At 38.9% G+C, this 12214-nt stretch overlaps 1 protein-coding gene across 2 annotated transcripts in view; it reads left to right on the forward strand.

Annotated features, from left to right (window-relative positions):
• The first annotated feature begins 250 nt into the window (after positions 1-250).
• Positions 251-12214, forward strand: part of chst8 (carbohydrate (N-acetylgalactosamine 4-0) sulfotransferase 8) — a 174901-nt gene continuing 162937 nt past the window's right edge. The window contains exon 1 of one of the 2 annotated variants that reach the window (XM_084928806.1): positions 251-970. The gene's annotated coding sequence lies outside the window, so the exon portion shown is untranslated. The remainder of the gene's footprint in view (positions 971-12214) is intronic. The other variant, XM_084928815.1, reaches the window with a different exon arrangement.

Consider the following 12214-nt stretch of genomic DNA (forward strand, 5'->3'; position numbering starts at 1 on the left):
AGAAAACGCAGGATTTAGAAGGAAAAAATCCAGGCTGTGTCCTCAGTTAAACGTTATCACTAATCCGTAATCTGAAAGTCAGAAAGTCATTCTCAGACACAAACAAACTCATACACAAATTGACAACGTGGCACTTTTACTGCATTATTGTTAATGATTTCTTAATAAAGAATGAGTATCAATAATCCTGGACTTCAATAAATTAATATAGCTCAGTCTCGTATCTCTGATAAAGGAGAATCAAACTCTATGCCGCCTCTACTGTAGCCGAGTCGCATTTACTATCGCAGCTCATATCGTACAGTTTACAGTTTCAGCGCCATGTTCCCATCCTTTGGTAAGAAAAGAAGGGTAATAATAACGATGAGACGCGTAGCTCATCCATATTAGAAGAGTCTTTAATGAACTCGGATCGTCAGAGACACTCCTCCTGCTCCCGGCTCCCTCCGCTCCGCTCCCGTTACCAGACGATGCGCGCGTGAAAATTTGCAGCCCCATCTTTATCAGTATCATCGCCGTGAAGACAAAGAGAAGACCGCAAATGAAGATGTGCTGCACTAGCAGGAGAAGCCCCTCTTAAAATCACCGTTACCGCAGCTGTGCCCGCCCAGAGGCAGACAGAGAACCGGTCCTTGGAGACTCTTTGGGGATGCGCAAAGATGTGAGAGTGAAGAGTGAGATGCATTATGATTGGCCATACTCATCCTAAAAGCGTATGGCAAGGAGAGTGATGTTTGCTCCAGCAAAAGAGTCGACGAGGTGGCATCAAACTTGAAGGAGACGTGTTCAGTGTGCACATTCAATGCTTTCACGGCATTAACCGTAAACTTGCATCATTTCCCCAAAGAGGCGGACGCGCTTTCCGTGGTGCTGAAACAGAGACTTGGCTGATCAACTAGTGAACAAGAGGAGGAACCTCTCACTTCGTCACCTGCTTCTGAGCTTCATTGTATTGAGGAGCCGTGGCAAGGTAAGTGCAGTGATGTACAGTGCCTTACAATGTAATGAAGATACGCTGTTTTCATTTATGTCTGTATCACGGCCACACATGAACCAGCGTCCGTTTTTTAATCGCGTCTTTATCTGTTGTGCCGAGTTTCTGATGCGTACGTTTTATTTTAAAGTTTGATCCGATTTTACCATAGCAACAAAGTTTCATAATCAATGCGTCTTAAGATTGTTTAGCTTACATTCTCCAACTGTGGAAACGTATTGCAGTTTGTCTGTCCTTTATGCTTGTCAGTATTAGATACTTTCTAAATTTAATCTGATTTAAATACTTTCCCCCTCATTGCTGTTTTAAAAGCTCGAGGGACTTCGTTTTCTATATTGCGTTAATTTACCCTTAGGTTCAAGTGCACTAGACAGTTTACTTACTTCAGAAAGTGTTTAAAAATGATGAAAACATAGCTTTATAACTGCTTGTGCACTTAGTTTTCTGTGCTGTCAGACATTTTCACACATCACTCCTTCTTTGAAACATGTATTATTAGAGTGAGAAAACACAGCATATACTTTACCACTGCAGCATGGGGAACATTATACTTAGTAATGGCGCTTTTTGTTGGAACAGTGATTGGAAGCAGGAGTTTGTGCTGGTCTTTCATTTTGCTGCTGGTACCTGTACAGTAGTTGTAGTTGTTGTTTGTTTGTTTGTTTCATACCATGACTATGTGCCTCAAAACTCAATTCACATTCAGCGTTTGTAAGGGAAAACTTTAAAAGTTGTGTTGAGGTTAAGAAATTCATACCACTATTATGAGTAGATTTCCTTTGTTATATCACGTTAAAATGTGGCTGGACTATAACCAGGAAATAGAAACAAGTGAAAAAAGATTGTGTGCTGTTGTTCAAGTGTCACATTAAGATTGGTGTGTTCACTAGACCATAAAAATAGCCGCTGCTCGTTAACTGGCTTCAGGGCTGTATTTGTGGGTTATGTCACTTTTATAGCACAAAAGAGATTGTTCTAACATAATCATCCCTAACATAACTTTAAGGTTTGTGGTGGCTTTCAAATGCTTGATGTTTCCAGTGCACTGTCCAAAGTAATCTGAATAAACAATATCATATCAGACCAATAAAATGTTGTAAACTGATTGTATAAGAGACTGCATGTTCAAACCATGTGGTTAGTTAAAAGTTTAACATCTGAAAGGGCTTGTAGAGTGTTGTAATTGCAAGAGCTGTGACTTACTTGCTTTAATCAAGTACCTTGTTGGACTGAGAAGGAGTGTGGGTGTCATCAAAGCAGAACAAAGCCTCTTTGAGCTGGAAAAACTTAAGTTGTGATTAATTTCAAAAGGCACGCCTTAATTTCAAAGGCACGTTCTTATATTTGAGACACTAAGTCAATATCCTACAAAGTCAGAGGACTTTTTGCGGTGTTGAAGGAGATTACTCAGAACTTAAAGCTATGGCTGATAAGCTTTTAAAACTGGATGGCTAGCTAAAATTTTACAACACAGCTTTTTTGTGTTCTGTGGCTCTTTAGTAGATAGTTTGTTATTATTTGTATATTTTACTAGAAGAGCTGTTATCCTTTCTCCCTAATTCTAACATGTCTTTACAATCTAAGCAGAAGGCAGGTGTATTTGTACCTGCAAGGCTGAATGAAGTACTTGACCTCTGTGTCAGAATTTGTTATTCATTCTTCATGCAAAGATTCAGACCCTCCACAAGATAATAAACAGAGTTGTAATTGCTAGTAAGGTTGCTCAGCAGCTTTAATCAATTACTGTGCCGTCTTCCATCGAGAGAGATTGGGAGTGCAGGTGTCATCAAAGCAGAATGAGTCTCTTTTGAGGTGGGAAATGCAAGACTCAATGACTTCACTCAGCTGGGTCACTGGACACACAGCAGAGCTTTGACGCGTACAAATTGTGCTTGAAGGTGCTGCGTTCATCCTGGGAGGCTCAGTGGCTGGCAGAGGACCAGCAGAGCAGGGACATTGCACTCCAGATGGCCAAGAGAGGCCAGAGGAAGAGTGCTGTCCAAGCCCAGCTGGGTGTACGGGAAGCTGGACTGCCGGTGGTGTGTGTACGTGATTGTGGGAGGCAGACGGGATGAGAGAAGCAGTAAACGATAGAAAGAAAGAGGGATATACAGTATGTGAGGGTGTGTGTGTGTATTGAAGGAGTGGTTTGGGAGAGAAAGGGTGAGTGAGAGAGAGCGAGAGAGAGAAACTGAGAGCAAATGGTACAGGCGCCTCTGTGTGTGCTCGCATGCATGGAAGTAGTGATAGGAAAAGTGTGGGTGGAAGAAGAAATGAAAGAGAAGATGAAGGAGCTTGCATGTCTGTGTGCTGGTGCTAGTGTATGTATGCAACTGTGTATTTCTCTAGCTGTGTGTGTGTGTCTGTGTGCGAGTGAGAGTGTTGAAGGGACAGAAGCAGAAAGGGTTGGAGACAGAAAATGAAAGAAAAAAGAAACAGGCACTTGTGTGTATGTGTCGGTGTGTGGGAGGGAGAGAAAATGAAACTGGAAGAAGCAGGCATGTGTGTATCTTTGTGCTTGTGTGTGATTGCAGAGAAAGCATTACTCAGTAAAAAAAGACAAAAACAAAATAAGAGGAAGAAAAAGGAACACGTGTGTCCCTTGGAAAATGAGAGTATGAAGGGTGAGAGAAACACTGGTTTGATTGGATGCTTGCTTTTGTATTTGTGAGGAGAGTGTTGTACATGGGTGGTCTTAACCCTCTCGAGGCAGGCGTTGCCGATTTGCAACAGTTAAAAACTAACAACCTGATTACCCCACATACATATTTTATGATTTTTTTTACTCAGAAGTACCACTGCAGGTCTTGGTTGTGCATTAGCAACAAAAAGTTTAATTTGAGCCTGAGAGCGTTAATACTGATGCTAGTATTCACTGATGATACTAAGAGGTGTATGAAGGCTGCATGGAAAATTACACACACAAAACAAGTAAAATGGAATTTTACCTCAATTGGAACAAAGTATCTCAGCATTTCATTCAGCCAGCTCTAACCTCTGACTCTGCGTTTTACCATTTTTCACACACTCGTTCAGCAGCAATGTGACTTTCAGTGTTCTCTGAGTATATGCTTTATGGCAAAAGGCTCCAGGCAGATGACCTCTTTCTCAAAGGTCATAATCTGATATTCATGCCCCACTATGATGGAGAAGATCTGTTGCATGTGTCAGGCTTTTTTTTTAAATCCTTTTTTCAGCACATTTTACATCTTTGATGTAACACATTCTCCTTCTGAAGTAAAAGCCACCTGAGAATGCGCACAGAGCACATGATGACAAACACACAACGGCTTCACAGAGATAACTTTGCCTCACTGTTTCCATTTGGGAAGCCGCTAGAGAGCAGATGGAGAGAAAGCATGCTCTTTTTATTCTGCCACATCTGCTCCATGATGGAATGGAGCATGATCTGCACTTTGATCACAATGAATTATTCCTATCCCTGGCTATAAATATGGTCTGTCTACAGCACCCAGTCTCTCTCTCACTTCTTAAACTAGGAATCTGTGCTCGCCTCTGAGTTGCTCTCTCCTTGAGTGTGTCACTGCGGCTCTACTGCAGCTCTGGTTTTCTCCTTTACACTGTGAAGGAACCGAAATCCATTCCTTCAGCCCAGTTCAGTAAAAGAAGCATTGTGTGCAAAAAGTTCTATATAAGAAACAAGTAAAGGGGCTTTGCTCAATCTTCTATTATTCTGCCTTTATTCCATATTTCTCACTTTTGCAAAAAAAATAAAATAAAAACATGAAAATGTCAAAACCAATAATTTGTCTCCCCTCTCAATACCCAGGCACGCTGTGAGTCTGTATCACACCCTGAAGAAGGATTTAATCAATATGTTTGCACATTGTGTTCACTCACTGACATTATTGTTGAAGATGTATTGCCAAACATGAAAATAATACAAAATATAGCATAACAGCCAGTTTCATAAGTCTGTCACTTCCTTACCAGACGGAGGTGCCATCCAGTGCAGCAGTGTGGCTCATTAGTGTGCTCTAAATGCTTTCTTAAAATAATGGATGGGATGTGTTAAATTCTCCCAATTATTTCATCTTTGGCCTGAAGGAAGGACAACACTCGGTGTATAAATGCTCAGTCAACAAGAACAAAAATATTTAGTGGCAGGCATTGGATAATATGGCTCAACTGATTACAGCCTGCATATCATATAGCTTTTATCCCTGTTCCATGATTGTGATACCAGCGTTGAAAAGATAAGCTTTAGTCCTGAGATGGACATTACTCTCTTACTTTTAAGGCAATTTCAGATTTGAATTAAATATAGTTGGGAAAAATTGGATATACAAATTTACAAAACTGAAAATTATTAAATAGTTATTGAGGCCACAAACTCTTTATGAAAAAGATAGCTGTATATATGATACACCTAATTTATTTTTCACTCTTTATTTGATCTAAGTGGGAAATTTTGTTCCTCTCCTCACTTATTCTGCTGTGTGTGTGTTTGTGTCACTGTGTGTGCCCCTCCTCACAGACACAGAGTGGAGCAGATGAGACTCAGATGGCAAATGGTTCTTATGTAGCGCTTTTCTACTCTATCTGAGCACTCAAAGCGCTTTACACAACTTGCCTCATTCACACAAGCACCTTTTTTGTATGCTCTTTCTCTCTAACATTCACACACATTCATACGAGCAACTTGGGGTTAGTATCTTGGCCAGAAATATTTGTCATTCGGACTGGAGCACAGGGAGCTTGAACAACCAGCCCTTCAATTAGTAAGTGACCTGCTCTACCAGCTGAGCCACCCCATATATCTCATGCTCTTCCCAATATAATTTATATCAAGTTGTCAAAACCTTTTTTTTATCAAAATAAATCCTGACACATGTTTAATCAAACAAAATAAAATATAAAAGCAAGATGAGTGAGAATGTCACAAAAGTGACATTCTCATTCACTTTAACAACTCTTTGCATTAAATGACAATTCAGATGCTTCCGAAGAGTATTAGCCATGCTATGTTAGCTTTTCTTCAAGCATTCCACTTCAAACATTTTGACTCTACTTTATAGATTGGGTTGTGGTCAGGATTTATGATTCATGACCTCCTTGAGATACAAAATTGGGAAATAGACCATCACTCACTGCAAGCAGGCCAAACTGGGATTGATTTTCTGTTAATGTGTAATTTCTGATTCGTAGAGCTGATTATAAGGTCTAGGATGGCATCATGAAAATTCTTTTGATATGTTAGGGACAAACTATGGCACAATTCTTATGAGAACATGGAAGCAATGGCAAAGACTGACTTCAGGCTATGCTTTATAGAAACAATCAGCAGAGATTGTATCTATGTCTTTGTACATCAGTGCATTCCACAGACATGTGATGTGTCACTTTCTTAGCATCACTGCTTATGCTTATTGACTCATTTTCATACAAAGAATTCGTAGTTCTTGCACACAGCACTTTCACATCATCTCATAGCCTTACCCGCAAAGTATGGTACTATCAACCTATCACCTCTAATGGGAACAAAAGGTCAGCCCTTAATTATTCATTCGGGATGTCAAACAATGCTTGCCGGCTGTTATTTAGGGTGGGGGAGACCCATATGAATAATTCAAGTGCAGCATTCGCTTTCCTTCGAAGAGTGGCACTGTGGTTCAGATGTTTGTGAGAGTCTTATCTCCGTGCAGGAGGCCTCTGTCATTCCTGAGCTGACCTTGGCTGTCACTGCAGCAGCAACATGGGTGGCACAGAAGGTGGCAGGGACGCTTGTTCTTCCCGTATCTGCAGGCCTCCTCCACACTGTGAGAGTGAGTAGGAAGGACTACAGGGAGCAGGCTGTCTAAGCTCCCTCAGTGTCTGTTTACAGTACACTATGTGCCACGCTGTGCGGAGCCAGTGCCAATGCATTAAAAAAAAAGCAGATTACTCTTTAACAATGAGTTATTCTGCTTTTCACCCGAGGTACGTTTCTGTTTTGGTACACTAGCCATGTCAATTGCTCTTAAGCTGCTTTCTTAAGATGTAAGGGGTGTTTATTGCAGCTGAAGAGGCAAAAGCAGATATTAATGCTATTAAAGTGCATTAAACTGAAGAATGCTGTAATGTGAGTCACTTCCATGAAAGGATTAGGGGGAGGTGGCATGGAGAGGATTCTGAGTAAGGAGAGAAAGTGAAAATGTTCATCTTGTTATGTGAGATGCAGGAGGGAAAGTGAGGGACAGATGAAACAGAGAGTGAGAAAAGTGTGTGTGTGTGAGAGAGAGAGAACATTTATGCCAACTCCACTATCTCTGAACAATAACAGAAGCACGTACACAGATACAGAGCACGTCTATCAAGCAACGGATGGCAAGCAGCCCAGAGAAAATCAAATGAGAAACATGTTTGTCATTGTAAATCCAATCAGCAGAATGATCCTATCCTCCTATGGCCACTATCTCACTGCTGTTTGTACTGTAGCACTCAGTGTAAGCGGAGGGGATCATCAGGCCTGTGACTCCTCTGCAGTTATAGATAAAATACCTTAATCAATAGTTGTTGATGGGGACACTTAAGAGTGCATCTGCAATCAGGGATTTTCCACTGAATCCAGTGCGATCTTTTTTTACAAGTGTCATCAAATGTAAGGTATCATTTTGAAAAGGGTTAGGTCTATAAATGCTTTATCCTTGGGCAATGATTGAAACCACAATAAAAGCAGCAGAGATCTAATTACACCATGCAGTCCTGTGACTACTGGTAAATCACTGATTTCTTGTCTTTCTGGATGTCTTAAATACAATATAGTAATCGCTCAAGCATTTTAGTGAAGAACATGAAAAAAGGTTCTAAATCTTGATTAGGGAGTATCAGTGAAGGCCGTTATGTTCCACGTTATAAGTGCACAAATACCTGTTGCCTGGAAATCAAATCCATAAAGAAGACAGGCTGATGAATTGAAAACAGAATATTATTTGGGGGCAGGGATGCTCGGGGGTTGGCTTATGATCTCAGTATTTCTCTGAGAGTCACTGCCCTTGTTGCTACCACACTATGTGCAGAGAAGTGACAGTGCTCGTTTATCTTGGAGCAGAAAAAAACGGTTGAGGAGAAGCAGTTTCATCTGGGGTTTTCTGTAAAAGTTTGGAGGACGTGGATTAACTCATAGAACCCCAGGGGTGAGAAGCAGCCTCTTGTCCTGGGCTGACAAGGTTACTGTTTCAGAGGCTGATATCGAGGCAGTTGCTCTTTGAGGTCAAAGACAGCATGGTGCCTGGAAGTCCATGGAAGGACATGGCCATACTTGCTGCCAGCACCTCACCAGACTACACAACAGGGCACCTAAGATGTTAACCCTTCTGGAACCAGGTTGCAGCTCAGGCCAGAGTTTTGCAGCCTGAGTTAATTCCACAAATCTTACTCTCCAAGAACTTCATTTAAGACTTGACAACGCATTCAAGCCTTCATTTGTTACGTGGGTCGATTAAAAAGAATTGAAATCAGTGATTAAAAGTTAAAGAACTTCTATATAATTTAGATTGTGAAAAGTTTTGGAATTGCTTATAAAAAGTATATAAAAATAAGCTGCAGGTCCATGCAAGGAAGGACTTTGTAAATTATCAATAATGTGCTGATTAAATGTATTAAATCATTTCATCAGCCTCCCATAACATTCTTTCACTATTCACAATGTCTTAAATACAATTCAAATCCCTTTAATCAGCACCTACTTCACACAGCTCTTTTTGAAATATTGTATTCATAGGGCAACAATAGCAATCATTTCAATGTAACCAGACTTTGTTAAGTTGGCTGAAAGATATTTCTTTGAATTATGTAAAAATCCGGTGTAATTTTTAAATAATGTATACGGATTGATTGTTTGTGATCAGATGGCTTTTTATAAGGTACAGTATATAAGTGCAGTTCACTTTATATTTTCTATTTAGGCCAAATTTCTTAGTAGCTTAGTGATTAATTATGTTCATTGTTCATCACATGATGATCCTACAATAGACCATATGGTGGCTGTGTTATGTGAGATTTAGTTTTGTTGAGATTTAGCAGAATATCAATTATCAAAAAGGAAAAAGTTCCCTACATCCTCTCAAGAATTATTACCAAATTAGTCAATACAGCATGGCAGTGTTATATTATTTTAATGAATGGACGAGGCCATCATTTTTAGGGTGCATTTGCTACAAATTCACTGTTGACACAATGCATTTTAATATGATTTGTTAGAGGTAAATCCTTCTATAGTCAGATATTATCTGGTGTTTTAGAGTTCCATTTACATTGAACTGTTTATTATTCAGTCCTTGAATTCCTGCTTTAATTGAGTCAACACAAACACATCTACCTTGATCGTTATTTAATGTTTATTGTTAAGTGATTAATTCCTGCACTGCCATAATTACATCCACCCTCATAAAAGAAAATGAATCCCATTTTTGTTATTTTTTCTCTCCATATGATTAAACAAGAACCACAGGCAAAGGGTCGCTCATTCAATTAGAGTTTCATTTACCACATTTAATTACCCACACTCTCTGCCCTCTTTGACCCTGCAGGATGCCTCATATGACTAATGAATGCACTTACCTGATTTCCTTGCCAGGGAAATCACATCAGTGTCCATTTCCAATCATCTGCTCAGAGGAAGGCTGTAAAATTGGTGACTGAAGATTAAAGGATTTTTTGGGTTGGGGTGTGGTTGTGGCGTGGGATGAGTATATATTGACCAGGGCAGAGGTTTCAAGCAAGTACAGAAAGTCTCTGTGATGTTTCCAGCTGGCCACCTTACTCAAGCCAGACACTTTGATCTTACATAATCCCATGTAGCCACAAGTAGTCACAATTCTCAGTGTGTAGCAGCTGAATCAAAACTAGGCAGAAAAGTGTTCTAGCACTGAAATCAGCAGTATTCACTGTGGATGGTACGTAAAACTGCTAAAGGGTAAAATTTAACATCCATTACCAGCTTCACTTACTGTTTATTCTAAAGCACAACAGCCTCAGTCCTGAAACTCTGTCCTGAAAAGCTCCATACAGTCAGAATCATCATTGTCGTCATCATATGGTTCAATGAGCAAGTCTCATACATGACTGACACTGAGATTCAAGATAATTGAAAGAGATACTGAAGGCCAGACAATTTGCCACAAAGACTATCTGATATTGTTTTGTTGGTGATGTTACTTAATTATAATATAAATATTATCATATAATATTACACTGCCCCAACCATCATTGCAGCTAAACAATTTCAACATTGTGATGTCATATATTAGGAAAAGATATTTGCTTATATTAAAATTTCACAACATAAGTCGTGTGTTTTTTTTTTTAATTGCTTAAGGTTGTATTTTGACCAGAAAGCCTTTAGTGTCCTATTCTTGGAAGACTGTGTTCTCTAAAGGCAGAATTTTTAGGTACAAATGCATATGGATATAAATGCTCATCTTTTATCTGGCTTTTTTATTACGACAATTTCTAACAATGGTAAAATTTTAGCTAGGGCCAAATACTAAGCATCTTAAATTTTTTAGATGAAACTGAAATTAAAGTAGCTATTTTATTAGCTAGCTATTCATTCATTCTCTTCCACTTATCCCCATCAGGGTCAAGGGGGTGTTGGAGCCTATTTCAGCAACCATGGGTTGAGACAGCTAACTAGCATTATATAAAAAAAATATCCACCCAGTTTGTGGACATGGTCTGGAATATTCCCCTGATATGATCTTAAATAGGGTTTAAAACAGACTGACTAGCTTTAGAAATGAGTCATTTTCCGGATCAGCTGATGATACCTTTTATTTAACCAGTATCATCTCTTACTTAGCTAGAAAATGTCAGTTATATAAAGTGCATTTTTTTATGTGTGCAAAATATGCTCCCAACTGTATTAACTTGTTGCTTCTGCATAAAAATTCAAAAATGAGGGCCTCTAGTAATAGCAACAGTATTATAAATGCAAAATAGAAAAATACCAGTGAAAACTGCTTGATAGTGGCCTGGAAGATTTTCTCGAAGACTATATTGGCACTTACCAATGCTAATATTATACACATCATTGATGTGCAGTATCAAATCATACTAGTTATTCCCACAGGGCTGCTGTGCTTTAAATCACATCTTTTATTCGGCTGCATATGCTACATGCCCTCAAAGAAGCAGTGTATTACTTTGAGCAAAATACACAAGACATTAAGAATTACGTCAGTCTTGAAAGGTTAAAAACTAAAAGAATTCACCTCCTTAATACCTGCAAAAGAGCTCCTTAGGAAAACTTTAATAAAAAGGAGAGACACAGAGTTCATTACACTGTAGCTGCACATGATTGTCTGTCAGCTCCCTCTTTGACTTAATGAAAAGTTATGGCAAGTGAGTGACTTTATGAAGTGGTTTAAAGGAGTTCTTTAGCTCAACAAAAACTGCATGTTTTGCTCTCTTGTATAATTGGCATGAAAATAATTATGACTTGGAGTCCTGACAAAGTAAAAGTACTTAAAAACTGGCCTTAGAATCTGAGGAAATATGCAATGCTAAATTCAAATAGCTTTTTGCCATACGACAAATGTAGGAAGAATCAACCAGCTGTAGGCAGGATTATTTGCAGGATTTGTGGCCACGTTGTTTTTATTTGTGATTTCTTCCAACAATTTTAAAATGAAAAAGACTTTAAGCTCACGTTTTGTATGGGTGTACAGTTGGAGTGCTCTAATTCTGAAGTATTATGGCTAACAGATAAATTGGATTAAATTTGGGTATGAGTCATTAGCTTTCAGCCATGTTGTTTCTTAATGAACTTATTTAGTAAAATTAAACTGTTGCCTTTTTTTTATATACACTTGCTGGGTAGCACATTAAGTAGTGGAGTATTATTGCCTCAACATAACTGCTTTGCATTAAATTTTAAAGAGGGGCTCCTATTAATATTTAAGATTAAGCATTCAAGCAATAGTGTCTGACTATAAGCTCAGTGTAGATGTCTTTTAAAAAACTAAAGTTAACCCTTGTCTTCGCTGTTTCATACAAATAAAGATTAATTTATGGGGTCATTAAAAATTTACATTCCCATTCTACTCCTATTAATCAGTTCCTAATCGGATCTGAGGTGACTGCACATTGGCTATTTAAGCCTGGAATTATAGCAGGTGCTACAAATGACACCCCAGGGAACAAGGTTGGCCAAGAAATCACATTCAAAGTCATTCTGCATTACCATTTAATATTTCCTGTAAAATAGTTAAACTCGAA

Source organism: Perissodus microlepis, chromosome 1 (assembly GCF_051167445.1).
Source record: "Perissodus microlepis isolate ML-2025 ecotype Zambia chromosome 1, ASM5116744v1, whole genome shotgun sequence".
In the NCBI taxonomy this organism is placed as follows: Eukaryota; Metazoa; Chordata; class Actinopteri; order Cichliformes; family Cichlidae; genus Perissodus; species Perissodus microlepis.